The sequence below is a fragment of the Macaca fascicularis genome, chromosome 1 (assembly GCF_037993035.2).
Source record: "Macaca fascicularis isolate 582-1 chromosome 1, T2T-MFA8v1.1".
Lineage (NCBI taxonomy): Eukaryota > Metazoa > Chordata > Mammalia > Primates > Cercopithecidae > Macaca > Macaca fascicularis.
Genome location: NC_088375.1, coordinates 72,378,349 through 72,390,540, shown reverse-complemented (window position 1 = coordinate 72,390,540; position 12,192 = coordinate 72,378,349). Strand labels below are relative to the sequence as shown.

Genomic DNA, 12,192 nt, shown 5'->3' with positions numbered 1-12,192 from the left:
ACCAGCCTGGCCAACATGGTGAAACCTCATCTCTACTAAAAATAGAAAAATTAGCCCAGTGTGGTGGCGGGCGCCTGTAAACCCAGCTACTCGGGAGGCTGAGACAGGAGGATCGCTTGAACTTGGGAGGCAGAGGTTGTAGTAAGCTGAGATGGCACCACTGCACTCCAGCCTGGGCAACAAAGAGCAAAACTCCATCTCAAAAAGAAAAGAATTAGAAAACACTGCTCGAAGAAATCAGAGATGACACAAATGGAAAAACATCCCATGCTCATGAGTATGAAGAATCAATATCATTGAAATGGCCATACTGCCCAAAGCAATTTACAGATTCAGTGCTATTCATATCAAACTACCAAAGACATTGTTCACAGAACTAGAAAAAACTATTTTAAAACTGATATGGAACCAAACACAAGCCCAAATAGCCAAGGCAAGTCTAGGCAAAAAGAACAAAGTTGAGAGCTTCATGTTACTCTACTTCAAACTATACTACAGGGCTACAGTAACCAAAACAGCATGGTACTAGTACAAAAACAGACACATAGAACAATGGAACACAATAAAGAGCCCAGAAATAAGCCACACACCTACAACCATCTGATCTTTGACAAAGCTGACAAAAACAAACAATGGGGAAAGGATTCCCTATTCAATAAATGAGATAGCTGGCTAGCCATATGCAGAAGAATGAAAATGGACCCCTTCCTTACACCATATACAAAAATTAATTCAAGATACATTAAAGACTTAAATGCAAAACTCCAAACTATAAAAACCACAGAAGACAACCTAGGCAATACCATCCTGGACACAGGAATGGGCAAAGATTTCAAGACAAAGACACCAAGAGCAATCACAACAAATGCAAAAACTGACAAATGGGATCTAATTAAACTGAAGAGCTTCTGCACAGCAAAAGAAACTCAACAGAGTGAACAGACAACCTACAGAATGGGAGAAAATATTTACAAACTATGCATCTGATAAAGGTCTAATATCCAGAATCTATAAGGAACTTAAATTTACAAGAGAAAAACAACAACCCCATTAAAAAGGGGGCAAAGGACATGAACAGACACTTTTCTAAAAAAGAAAATACATGTGGCTAACAAGCAAATGAAAAAAAATTCAGTATCACTGATCATTAGAGAAATGCAAATCAAAACCACAATGAAATACCATCTCACACCAGTCAGAATGGCTATGATTAAAAAGTTAAAAAATAACAGATGCTGGCCAAGTTGCGAAGGGAACACTTATACACTGTGGGTGGGAGTGTAAATTAGTTCAACCATTGTGGAAAGCAGTATGGCAATTCCTCAAAGAGCTAAAAACAACTACCATTCAACCCAGCGATCTCATTCCTGGGTATATACTCAGAGGAATGTAAATCATTCAACCGTAAAGACACACAGTGTCTCATGCCTGTAATCCCAACAGTTTGGGCAGGCGGATAACTTGAGCTCAGGAGTTCGAGAACAGCCTGGGCAACATGGCAAAATCCCATATCTACTTAAAAAAAAAAAGGCACATGCACACACAAATGTTCATTGCAGCACTGTTCACAATAGCAAAGACATGGAATCAACCTAAATGCCCATCAGTGACAGATTGGATAAACTAAATGTGGTACATATATACCATGGAATACTATGCAGCCATAAAAAAGAATGAGATCATGTTTTTTGCAGGAACATGGATGGAATTAGAGGCCATTATCCTTAGCAAACTAATGCAAGAACAGAAAACCAAATGAATACAAAGAAGGGAACAACAGACACTGAGGCCTCCTTGAGGGTGGAGAGTTGGAGGAGGAAGAGCAGCAGAAAAAATATCTATTGAGTATTAGGCTTAGTACCTGGGCAACAAAATAATCTGTACAACAATCCCCCATGACATGAGTCTACCTATATAACAAACCTGCGTGGGTACCCCCGAACCAAAAATAAAAGCTAAGAAAAAAAATAATATTTTGCCATAAGGTTTTCAGGTGAAATAGGTCCTATAAACAAAGAAAATGCATGACAAGGTATTCTGCAAATGCTCCTCTTTCCCTCTTCACATTGTTAATTACCACTCACACTTTGTCCCTCTTCCTCTGGGAAACTTTTCTGAGATCCTTGACCCAGCCATAGTTTCCCATCATAGTTACTCACAGCACAGGGAGCCCATCTCCTTCCAAGCAGTTATCATTTTTTAATAATGAATGCACACATGAATGAAGAGCAAATGCCATATTGTACTAGAATCATTCCAAAAGGTGGTAAAGTCATGTTACAGACAGACACTGACCAGGAAAGACATATACAGTACAACGTTAGCGATTCAAAGCGGATTCAATTCTACCTCAGCCACTTACAAGATGTATGACCTTGGGCAAGTTATTTAGCTGCTCTATGTCGTTTCCCTCGTTTGTAAAACGAGGATAATAATGATGGTGACTTCCTAAGGCCTTAGAAACAGTATCACCTGGTAAGCTTTCCATATATGTTAGCTATTACATACTTTTTAAAAACACTTTTTCACTTGTATATTTCAGCCTATGGTACAAAGGGTGAAGTGGCCTACCTCCTTCTCAGCCACATCTTGGGAAAATAGAAATCAGCTGGAAGAAAAGTATGGCAACTGTCCTTTATTTTAGCCTTCAGAACATAACTAAAAGAAAAATCATTCATTTTCCAGTTACTTAGGCAAGAGTTTGAGAATTTGTTTTTTCACTAAATAAAGTTAACAGCCATTTTCATGGTTTGATTTTTCAATCGATTTTATCAATGAAACTTTTTATCAAAACAATAAGCAGTTCATGAAAGTACTAAGAAAAATCAAAAAAAAAAATTAAGAAGGAGAAGCAAAGGTCTTGGACAACATAGAAGTTGGATATCAAAGCCTTGGAAAGGCTGCGTTTTGCTACCAGTTTAATTTTTTTTTTTCCTAGTTCTCAGTTCTTGGAACATAGCATCTTATACTCCACTCCCATTTATCCCAAAACTACTGAAAGGAGTCACATGCCTCTCAACCAACAAAGGACAACTGACCCTGTCTCAACGTCCTCCATTCCAATCTAGTTTGTCAGGAGTCAGAGAACTGCACCCCAGAGACACACAACTGTAATTGCCCTAAACAATTCAGCCAGCGACTGAAGTCATTACATCAAGATTCTATAGCCAACAGAATATAAAAAGGAGCAATTTAGAAAGATGATTAGAAAGTGAGGGGAATAAACATAAAGAAGATTGGCAAGCTGAATGCTTTTCCATTCCAAAGTCTAAGATATAGAGCAATATAGATGTAGACCAAGCTAACTGTTATTAGAGCAGATTTGGGCCCATTAAGGCATCAGCTATCAGCCACCTGTATTGGGCCACTGGGGCAAAAGAACAACAAAAAAATAAACCTCACAAGTTTACTTTTGAGGAACAGGGAATTGAGGTGGGGAGTGAAGAAAAGCCCTAGTTGAAGGTTCCTGCATGGATGATTTGCGGGGCTATTGTCCTTTCCAGAAAATGCTGTATCTTTGTACCTTAAATACGTGGAGGGCACTCTTCATGCCCGAACTACACAGTCCCTTAAAGTCCCCAAGGAAGCTCTTGTGTGACCTCTTTCTGCCCCACCTCCACCACAGCTTTCCCATCGTCAGAATTCCCCACCTCCTCCAAAAAGCCAGAGGCCGCGTGCAGTGTACCAAGACTGGGTCTGAGAATGATAACCCTGCCTTCTCCTCTAGAACAGGCTCCTCAAGGACATGACCCATGCCTTCTATTTCTGGGTCCTCACTACACGGCAGAGCCGGGCACATAGGCGCGTCCAACTAAATGTGAACGGGAAGGCCGGGCGTAGTGGCTAACAAGCTTGTAATCCTGGAACTTAGAGAGGCCGAGGCAGGAGGATCCCTTGAGCCCAGGGATTCCAGACCAGCCTAGGCAACACAGGGAGACCTACCTCTATTTAAAAAAAAAAAAAAAAAAATGTGGACGGGAGGAGGACGAGAGGGGAAAGAGTAATGCTACCGTAACTAACCATAGGCACCCCACGTCGCCGCCCGGATCAAAACCCAAGCTTACATCATCTACTCAATAAAACAAAGGACCGGGGCCCGAATTTCAATAAGGTTGGTTACGGGACTGGGAAGGCAGCTTGGAAATACCTAGTCATCTCCAATTTTTTTACGGAGGAAGAAAATGATCCCCTAAAGTGCGAGTTCGTGACCGAGCAGGGTCTGGGACACTAATCCGAGACCAGCTTGAACCCGAGCAGAGGGGCGCCGACACCCCTACGAACCACATCCCGGGGCGGATTCTCCAGTTCCGTCGGGTGGGAGGGGGCGGTCCCCGGCACCTACAGGGCCGGGAAAGTGATCCCAGAAGCCTCCCCGCCCAGTATCCGCCAGCAAAAAGCCACCGGCACCCCCACGCCGCCCGCCGCCCGCCGCCCGCCGCCCAGACCAGGATCCGGACCCAGTCAGGACGCTCACCTTGCTATCCGGGAAGGGAAAACAACCTCTCGGAGAGTCCAGTCCTGGTGCGGCTTCCGCAGGCTGGAGCCCAGAGCCTAATTCAAACTGCCCGCAGCCGCCACCGGTTCCCGATTCGCCCGCTTCTGGTCTCAACCAAACTTACCTCCAAGCCTATTGGTCACTGTAAGTAGCTGTGAACCAATCGGCGCCTGCGCACTCAGACTACCGCCTCTGATTGGCCCTTTCGGATGGATTTTAAAAACAAGCCCTCTACTGGAAGTGCCTGCGCCGAGTTACTGTTCTCTTTTGTTGTTGCCGGGAGGGAGAGACCACGTGCTTTTTTTGCTGATGCTAGAAGCGGTTTTGGACCGCTATTTCCGCAAAAGTCAGGGAATGCGCCAGCTGATTAGGAAGGCGTGGTCTATCGCCTACAGCCAGGGGAACTGTGCTGCCTGGTGAAACCTCTTTTAAACTGCACGTACCAATCTACTTATTTATTAAATGTAAATTTAGGACATAGATACTAGGTGCTGTGTTTGTCATGCGTTGTTTATCCAGTGTCGTTCTTAACAATTCTTTGAGGAAAGTATTATCCTCATTTTATTAAAAAGTTAACAGGCTCATAGAAGCTAAGTACAGTAATTTGAAATTGCATCTAGGCGATGCAGGATGTCGCTCTTAAATGCTGTACTTTATGGATCATATTTCTAAGAGGTGATTCTGAACACCTATTTTCCAGGATTGAAGTGTGGGGGGAGGACACTACATCAGAATTTAAAATTCAGAAGGATCTTCAAAACAGGGTGTAATGCTTTTCGTGAAGCCCACTAGTTTTCTATGTATTTTATATACTCGTTTTATTTCCCTGTTAAACTATAAATAAGCTTCTAAAGGCAGAAGCAAAACAATTGATTGTTAAAGTAATAGATCTCTAATGCTGTTGTCGTCCTCAATAGGTACCAAACTTTCCAGCACCCTGTCTTTACCTTTCATTAGACTGTTGTTCCTGCAGTACCCAATTCAAGTGTCACTTTTTTTTTCATAAAACCTCCCTAATCCCACCCACTCCTTAGAGATAATTATTTCCTAGACCTTTCCGAGAACTTGCAAACTTCACGTTTAAGATTTTCACTATGTCTTGTCTTGTATTTATGTCTACGTCTGACTCCCCCATCAGACTCAAAAATTCCTTTACAGTAAAATCTGTTTTAATTCATTTTTGCATCCCTAGTAACTTTGCACATAGTAATTTAAAATCCAGATCATCTTGGGAGATCAAACTGCCATTTGGGGAAAGGCCTTGTTCTCACTGCCTTCTACCTTCGAATGCCCAAAGGGAGGGGAGAGAGCAGGTAGGGGAGGAAAACTTTTGTCAGACATTGCCATGATCAGTCTAGTGTCTGGTAGTTTTAGAATTTGAACCAAATTCTGTCTGGCTCCAACACAAATTACAACTCCATTGCTTCCCAGAGTGATTATTCAATTGTGTATAGGCTGCTTAAGGAAAAATAAAGAGCTAGAAAGATAATAGAGGATTTTTTTAAGGTTTGAATGAGAAATTTGCATTTACTATTCATTCATTCATTCTTCAGCAGGTATCTATTGAGTGGCCACTGTATAGTCAAGCCTTGTGCTTCATTTTTCTACAATGAACAATAAAGAAATACATTCACTTCTTGAACAAGGGAAATACAGGATGGATACCATTCTAGTAACTCCTGTGGTATTTCTCTGACTTTAATTTTATGCTTCCCTTCCCTCCCTTTATTTTTCCCCGGGTTTGCTTGTTAGTTTTGTAGGAGGAGAATCCCATCCAACCAAACACAGATGTCCTCTAAGAGTCCATTTTTGGCTCTCTGCTCTTCCCTTTTTAAGTCCCTTCCCTCAGTGAGCCAGCCTACTCTCTCTGGACTGTTCATCCACTACCTTGATCTTCTGCCTGTGGATCAGTGTCTTTGAGTCTTCCCATCTTTTCTACAGATTAGACTGCAGGATCCATCACTGAAATCACTCTTTTGCCAGTGTCCTCAACTCCCTTGCCTCTTGTTCTTTCTATCTCCCAAACTTGTGTGTGTGCAAATGTCCATATCATCCCATGGTACACTATTGCTGCAGAATGGGGTGGAAAAAATTCCCAGCACTGTGCAAATACTTTAAATGTAGGACGTCTAACTGGGCCTCAATGCTTCTCCACAGCCCTTTCTGCCAGTTCCAGGGTTTTTCTAATCTCCTACAACAACCATCTCCGTTCTTACTCTCAGAAGATGACCTTATTTTCTAGTTCACAGAAAACATAAGATGTCTGACAGGAACACCTTCAACTTTCTGACACCCAAATCTGCAAATGTGCGAAAATCTATACCCATTGTTACCTCCTTTCTTCCTGTTACAGCCATAGGAAATGTCTTTCTGACTACTCCCAAAACTGAACAGTCATACTGTGTTTTGAGGCAACTTGCTTCTCAGGAACTTCACTCCCCCAATTATGCACTTGTAAACAAGAATCTTTAACTGCTTCTACCTTCCCTAAGTCTTCCTAATAGCACTTAAACTGCTCAAATATTTCCCTTTCAAAAGAAATATTTTCTCAATCTCACGCTCCCCTGAAGGAATCATCATATCTCTCCTCACATTCCATTTCCTTTTTAGATTTGATTAAATAAGTTGTGATACTAATTTTCATCAATTATTTTTCTCCAAAAAAACCCACGAGTACTTTCAATAAATGAGAGCCGTCCCTATAGCTGCATCATGAAGACGATATAATCTATTATTTTAAGCACCAGTTTACTTTTCATTTCATATTATTTTTCAGCTTATTAGAACGATAAATATTTTATAATTACACAATTTTATTTTGTTTTTTATCTCTTCTGAAAATCTTTTTTTTTTCTTGAGACACAGTCTGGCTCTGTCGCCCAGGCTGGAGTACAGTAGCACAATCTCCGCCCACTGCAACCTCTCTCTCCTGGGTTCAAGCGATTCTCCTGCCTCAGCCACCCAAATAGCTGGGATTACAGGCAGGCACTACCACGCCCAGCTAATTTTTGTATTTTTAGTAGAAACGAGCTTCCACCATGTTGGCCAGGCTGGTCTCAAACTCCTGATCTCAAGTGATCCACCCGCCTCAGCCCCCAAAAGTGCTGGGATTACAGGTGTGAGCCACCGTGCCCGGCCTGAAAAGCTATATCTTTATTTATTTATTTATTTTTGAGACAAAGTCTTGCTCTGTCGCCAGGCTGGAGTACAGTGGCACAATCTCGGCTCACTGCAACCTCCGCCTCCCGGCTTCAAGTGACTCTCCTGCCTCAGCCTCCTGAGTAGCTGGGACTTCAGGCGCGCACCACCACGCCCAACTAATTTTTGTATTTTTAGTAGAGACGGGGTTTCACCACGTTGGCCAGGCTGGTCTCGAACTCCTGACCTCGTGATCTGCCCACCACAGCCTCCCAAAGTGCTGGGATTACAGACGTGAGCCACCACGCCCAGCCGAAAATATTTTGTCTTTAAAAAAAAAAAAAAAACACTTTAAAAAGATATAAGTTACATAAAATAAAATACACTCATTTTAAGTGCACAGTGCAATAAATTTTGACAAATGTATTCGCCTCTATTAACACCACCAAAATAAGAATATAAACATTTCTTGACATTACAGGTATCTTATACCCCTTCCCAGTTATGTATCCCAGAAACTCCCAGACACAGGCAACCATTGATCTGTTTTCTGTCACTAATAAATTCATATTTTCCTAGAGTTTAATATAAGTGGAATTACAGTGTATACTCTTTTATGTCAGTTTCTTCATTATTTTTTTTTTTCTTCTGAGACAGAGTCTCACACTGTTGCCCAAGCTGGAGTGCTGCGGTGCGATTTCGGCTCACTGCAAGCTCTGCCTCCCAGATTCACGCCATTCTCCTGCCTCAGCCTCCCGAGTAGCTGGAACTACAGGCGCCCACCACCACGCCAGCTAATTTTTTTGTGTGTTTAGTAGGGACAGGGTTTCACCATGTTAGCCAGGATGGTCTAGGTCTCCTGACCTCATGATCCAACCGCCTCGGGCTCCCGAAGTGCTGGGATTACAGGCATGAGCTACCGTGCCCGGCCTTATGTCTATTTCTTTTACTCAGCATAATGTTTTAGAGACACATCCTTGTTGTTGCACATAACTGTGTTTTTTTTTAAAATTTCTTAGTAGTATTTCTTTGCATGGACATACAATTAGTGTATCCGTTCACTTGTTGATTTGTATTCATATTGTTTCCAGCTTGAAGCTTTTATGAATGAAAGCTTCTATTGACTTCCATGTAAAAGTCTTTGCATTGACATAGGTTTTCATTTATCCTGGGAAACACATAAAGTGAAATTGCTGGGTCAAATAAATAAATGGGAGCGGGCATTTTGGCTCACGCACGTAATCCCAACATTACATGCGTGTAATGTTTGGGAGGCCGAGGCGGGCAGATCACTTGAGGTCAGGAGTTCGAGACCAACCTGGCCAATATGGTGAAACCCCGTCTCTACTAAAAATACAAAAATTAGCCCGGCATGGCCGTGCACGCCTGTAATCCCAGCTACTCGGGAGTCTAAGGCAGGAGAATCGCTTGAACCTGGTAGGCGGAGGTTGCAGTGAGCCAAGATTGTGCCACTGCACCCTAGCCTGTGCAAAAAAGAATGAGACTGTGTCTCAAAGAAAACAAAAAAAAGTAAACAAAACAAACAAAAACAACAAATAGTAAGTAGATATTTAACTTTTTAAGAAATGTCCAAAATCCTTTCCAAGTCTTACATTCCCATAATGTATGAATGTTCTAGCAGATCCACATCCTCGCCAGCACATGGTGTGTCTGTCTGTTCAACGTATGCCAATCTAATTGATGTGAATGTTATCTCACGGTGAACTTAGTTTTATTTCTGTGATGACTAATGATGTTGAACATCTTCTGATGTGCTTATTGGCTGGTTGTATATTTTCTTTTGTAAAGTGTCTGTTAAAATCTTTTGCCTATATGTTTACTGAGTTATCTTCTGTGATTTCTCATATATCTGGATACAAGGCATATATCACATATATGTTTTACAAAAATTTTCTTCCAGTCTATTGCTTGTCTTTTTAATTTCTCAATGATGCCTTTCATTAAACACAAACTTAATTTTGATGGACTCTCATGATTCACTTTTCTCTTTCACGCGTCATGCTTTTTGTGTGTCTTATCTTAGAAATCTTCACTTTTACCAAATTTGCAAAGACCTTCTCTCATGTTTCCTCCTGGAAGTTTTATAATTTGAACTTTTACATTTAAGTCTGTGATCTGTTTGAGTACATTTTTGTGTATGGTGTGAAATAAAAGTTAAAGTTTATATATTTTCCCATATAGATATCTAGTTGTTCTGACACCATTTGTTACAAAAATTATCCTTTCCCCACTGAATTACCTCAGCACCTTTATTAAAAATTAATTGACCATATAAACATAGATCTACTTTTGCCTTTGTGTTCTGTTCCACTGATCTATATGTCTTATCTTTACATCTGTATCACACTGTATTCATCCCTGTAGCTTGATGATAAGTCAAGAAATTGGGTAACGTAAGTCTTCCAATGATGATCTTCTTCAAAATTGTATTGTCTATTCTAGAGCCCTTACTTTTCATAAAAATTCAGAATAAAATGAGAATATTAATTTTCCCAAAAGCCTCCTGGGATTTTGACAGGGATTACTTTGAATCTATAGATCAATTTGGAGAACATAAGAATATTGTGCCTTCTGACCCAGACATCATACATCTCTTCCATTATTTAAGTCTTCTGAATGACACTTCTCTTAGCAGTGTTTTGTAATTTTCAGTGTACATATATATTTTGTTATATTTATTCCTAAGTATTTCATGTTTTTGCTTGCCATTGTCAGTGGGTTTTTTAATTTCACTTTTCAGCATTTTGTGGCTTGTAAATAGAAATCAATTTATTTTTGTAAAATGACCTTGTATCTTTTAAGCTTGCTAAACTCTCTTGTATTAACTGATAGGGTTGTTGTATAAACAATAGAAATGTCTTGTCTCACAGTTCTGGAGGCTAAAAGTGCAGAATCTAGGTTCTTGGGCTGGGCACAATGGCTCACTCCTGTAATCCCAGCACTTTGGGAGGCCAAGGCAGGCAGATCACCTGAGGTCAGGGGTTCGAGACCAGCCTGGCCAACATGGTGAAACCCCATCTATACTAAAAATACAAAAATTAGCCGGGTGTGGTGGCAGGCACCTGTAATCCCAGCTACTCAGGAGGCTGAGGCATGAGAATCACTTGAACCCAGGAGACGGAGGTTGCAGTGAGCCGAGATCATGCCACTGCACTCATGCCAGCTTGGCTAACAGACTAAGAGTTCATCTCTGTGGGGGCGGGGGAAAGAATCTAGGTTTTGGGAGGACTGGTTCCCTATCAGGGCTATGAGGGAAAGATCTGCTCTAGGTCTCTCTCTCTGGCTTGCAGATGGCCATCTTCACATTCACGTGGCATTCTCCCTGTATGCATGTCTGTTTCATAATGTCCCCTTTTTGTAAGGACTCCAGAAATAGTGGATTAGGGCCCAACCTAATGACCTCATTTTAACTCTGTAAAGACCCTATCTCCAAGTAAAGTCACATTCTGAAATACTGGGGACTAGGAGTTCAATATATACATTGGGGGAATGAAGGGAGCACAATTGAACCCGTAACATCTCTTTATAGCTCTAGTAGCTTTTTTGCAGATTGATTAGTATTTTCTACATGTTATCTGTGAATCAACACAGTTTTACTTCTTTCTTTCCAACCTGTGTGCTTCCTATTTGTTTTTCTTCCCTATTTTCACAGGGTAGGACCTCAAGCATAATGTTGAATAAATGTCATGAGAGTGCCCATCTTTTTTGTCCTCCTGTTATTAAAGAAAAGCATTTGGTCTTTCAGCACTAATAGCTGTAGTTTTTTATAGATGCCCTTTATCGGACTGAGGAAGTTTCCTTCCATTCCAGTTTGTTGAATTCTTATCATAATTAGATGTTGGATTTTATCAAATGACTTTTCTGCATCTATTTAGATAACCACAGAGTAGTTCTTTTTTATTTGATTAATATGAAGATTTCATTGTTTGATTGTCAAATGTTAAAATAACCTTGTGTTTCTGTTATATGTCTGACTTGGTCATAGTGTATTACCCTTCTTATATATTGATGGATTTGATTTGGTAATATTTGTTGATTTTTGCAACTATGTACAGGTAAGACATTGGTTCATATTTTTCCTTCTAATTATGTCATTAAGCATGATTACAAACTGCTCTGGTTTAGGTATCAGATATATATATATATGTGTGTGTGTGTATATATATATATATATATATATATATATATTTTTTTTTTTTTTTTTTTTTTTTTAAGATGGAGTCTGGCTCTGTCACCCAGGCTGGAGTGTAGTGGTGCCATATTGGCTCACTGCAACCTCCACCTCCAGGATCAAGTGATTCTCCTGCCTCAGCCTCCTGAGTAGCCAGGATTACAGGCGTGTGCCTGGCTAATTTTTGTATTTTTAGTAGAGACAGGGTTTCACCATGTTGGCCAGGCTGGTCTCGAACTCCTGACCTCAAATGATCCACCCACCTTGGCCTCCCAAAGTACTGGGATTGCAGGTGTGAGCCACCACACCCAGGCTCGGGTATAATCTGACCTCATAAAATTAGTTGAGAAGTGTTTCCTCCTCATTG

At 40.9% G+C, this 12,192-nt stretch overlaps 1 protein-coding gene across 3 annotated transcripts in view; it reads right to left on the bottom strand.

Annotated features, from left to right (window-relative positions):
* CENPF (centromere protein F) overlaps positions 1-4,601 on the bottom strand; it is a 74,072-nt gene extending 69,471 nt beyond the window's left edge. For all 3 annotated transcript variants that reach the window (XM_015450025.4, XM_015450019.3, XM_005540834.4), the window contains exon 1: positions 4,475-4,601. The gene's annotated coding sequence lies outside the window, so the exon portion shown is untranslated. The remainder of the gene's footprint in view (positions 1-4,474) is intronic.
* Between the last annotated feature and the right edge of the window lie 7,591 nt (positions 4,602-12,192).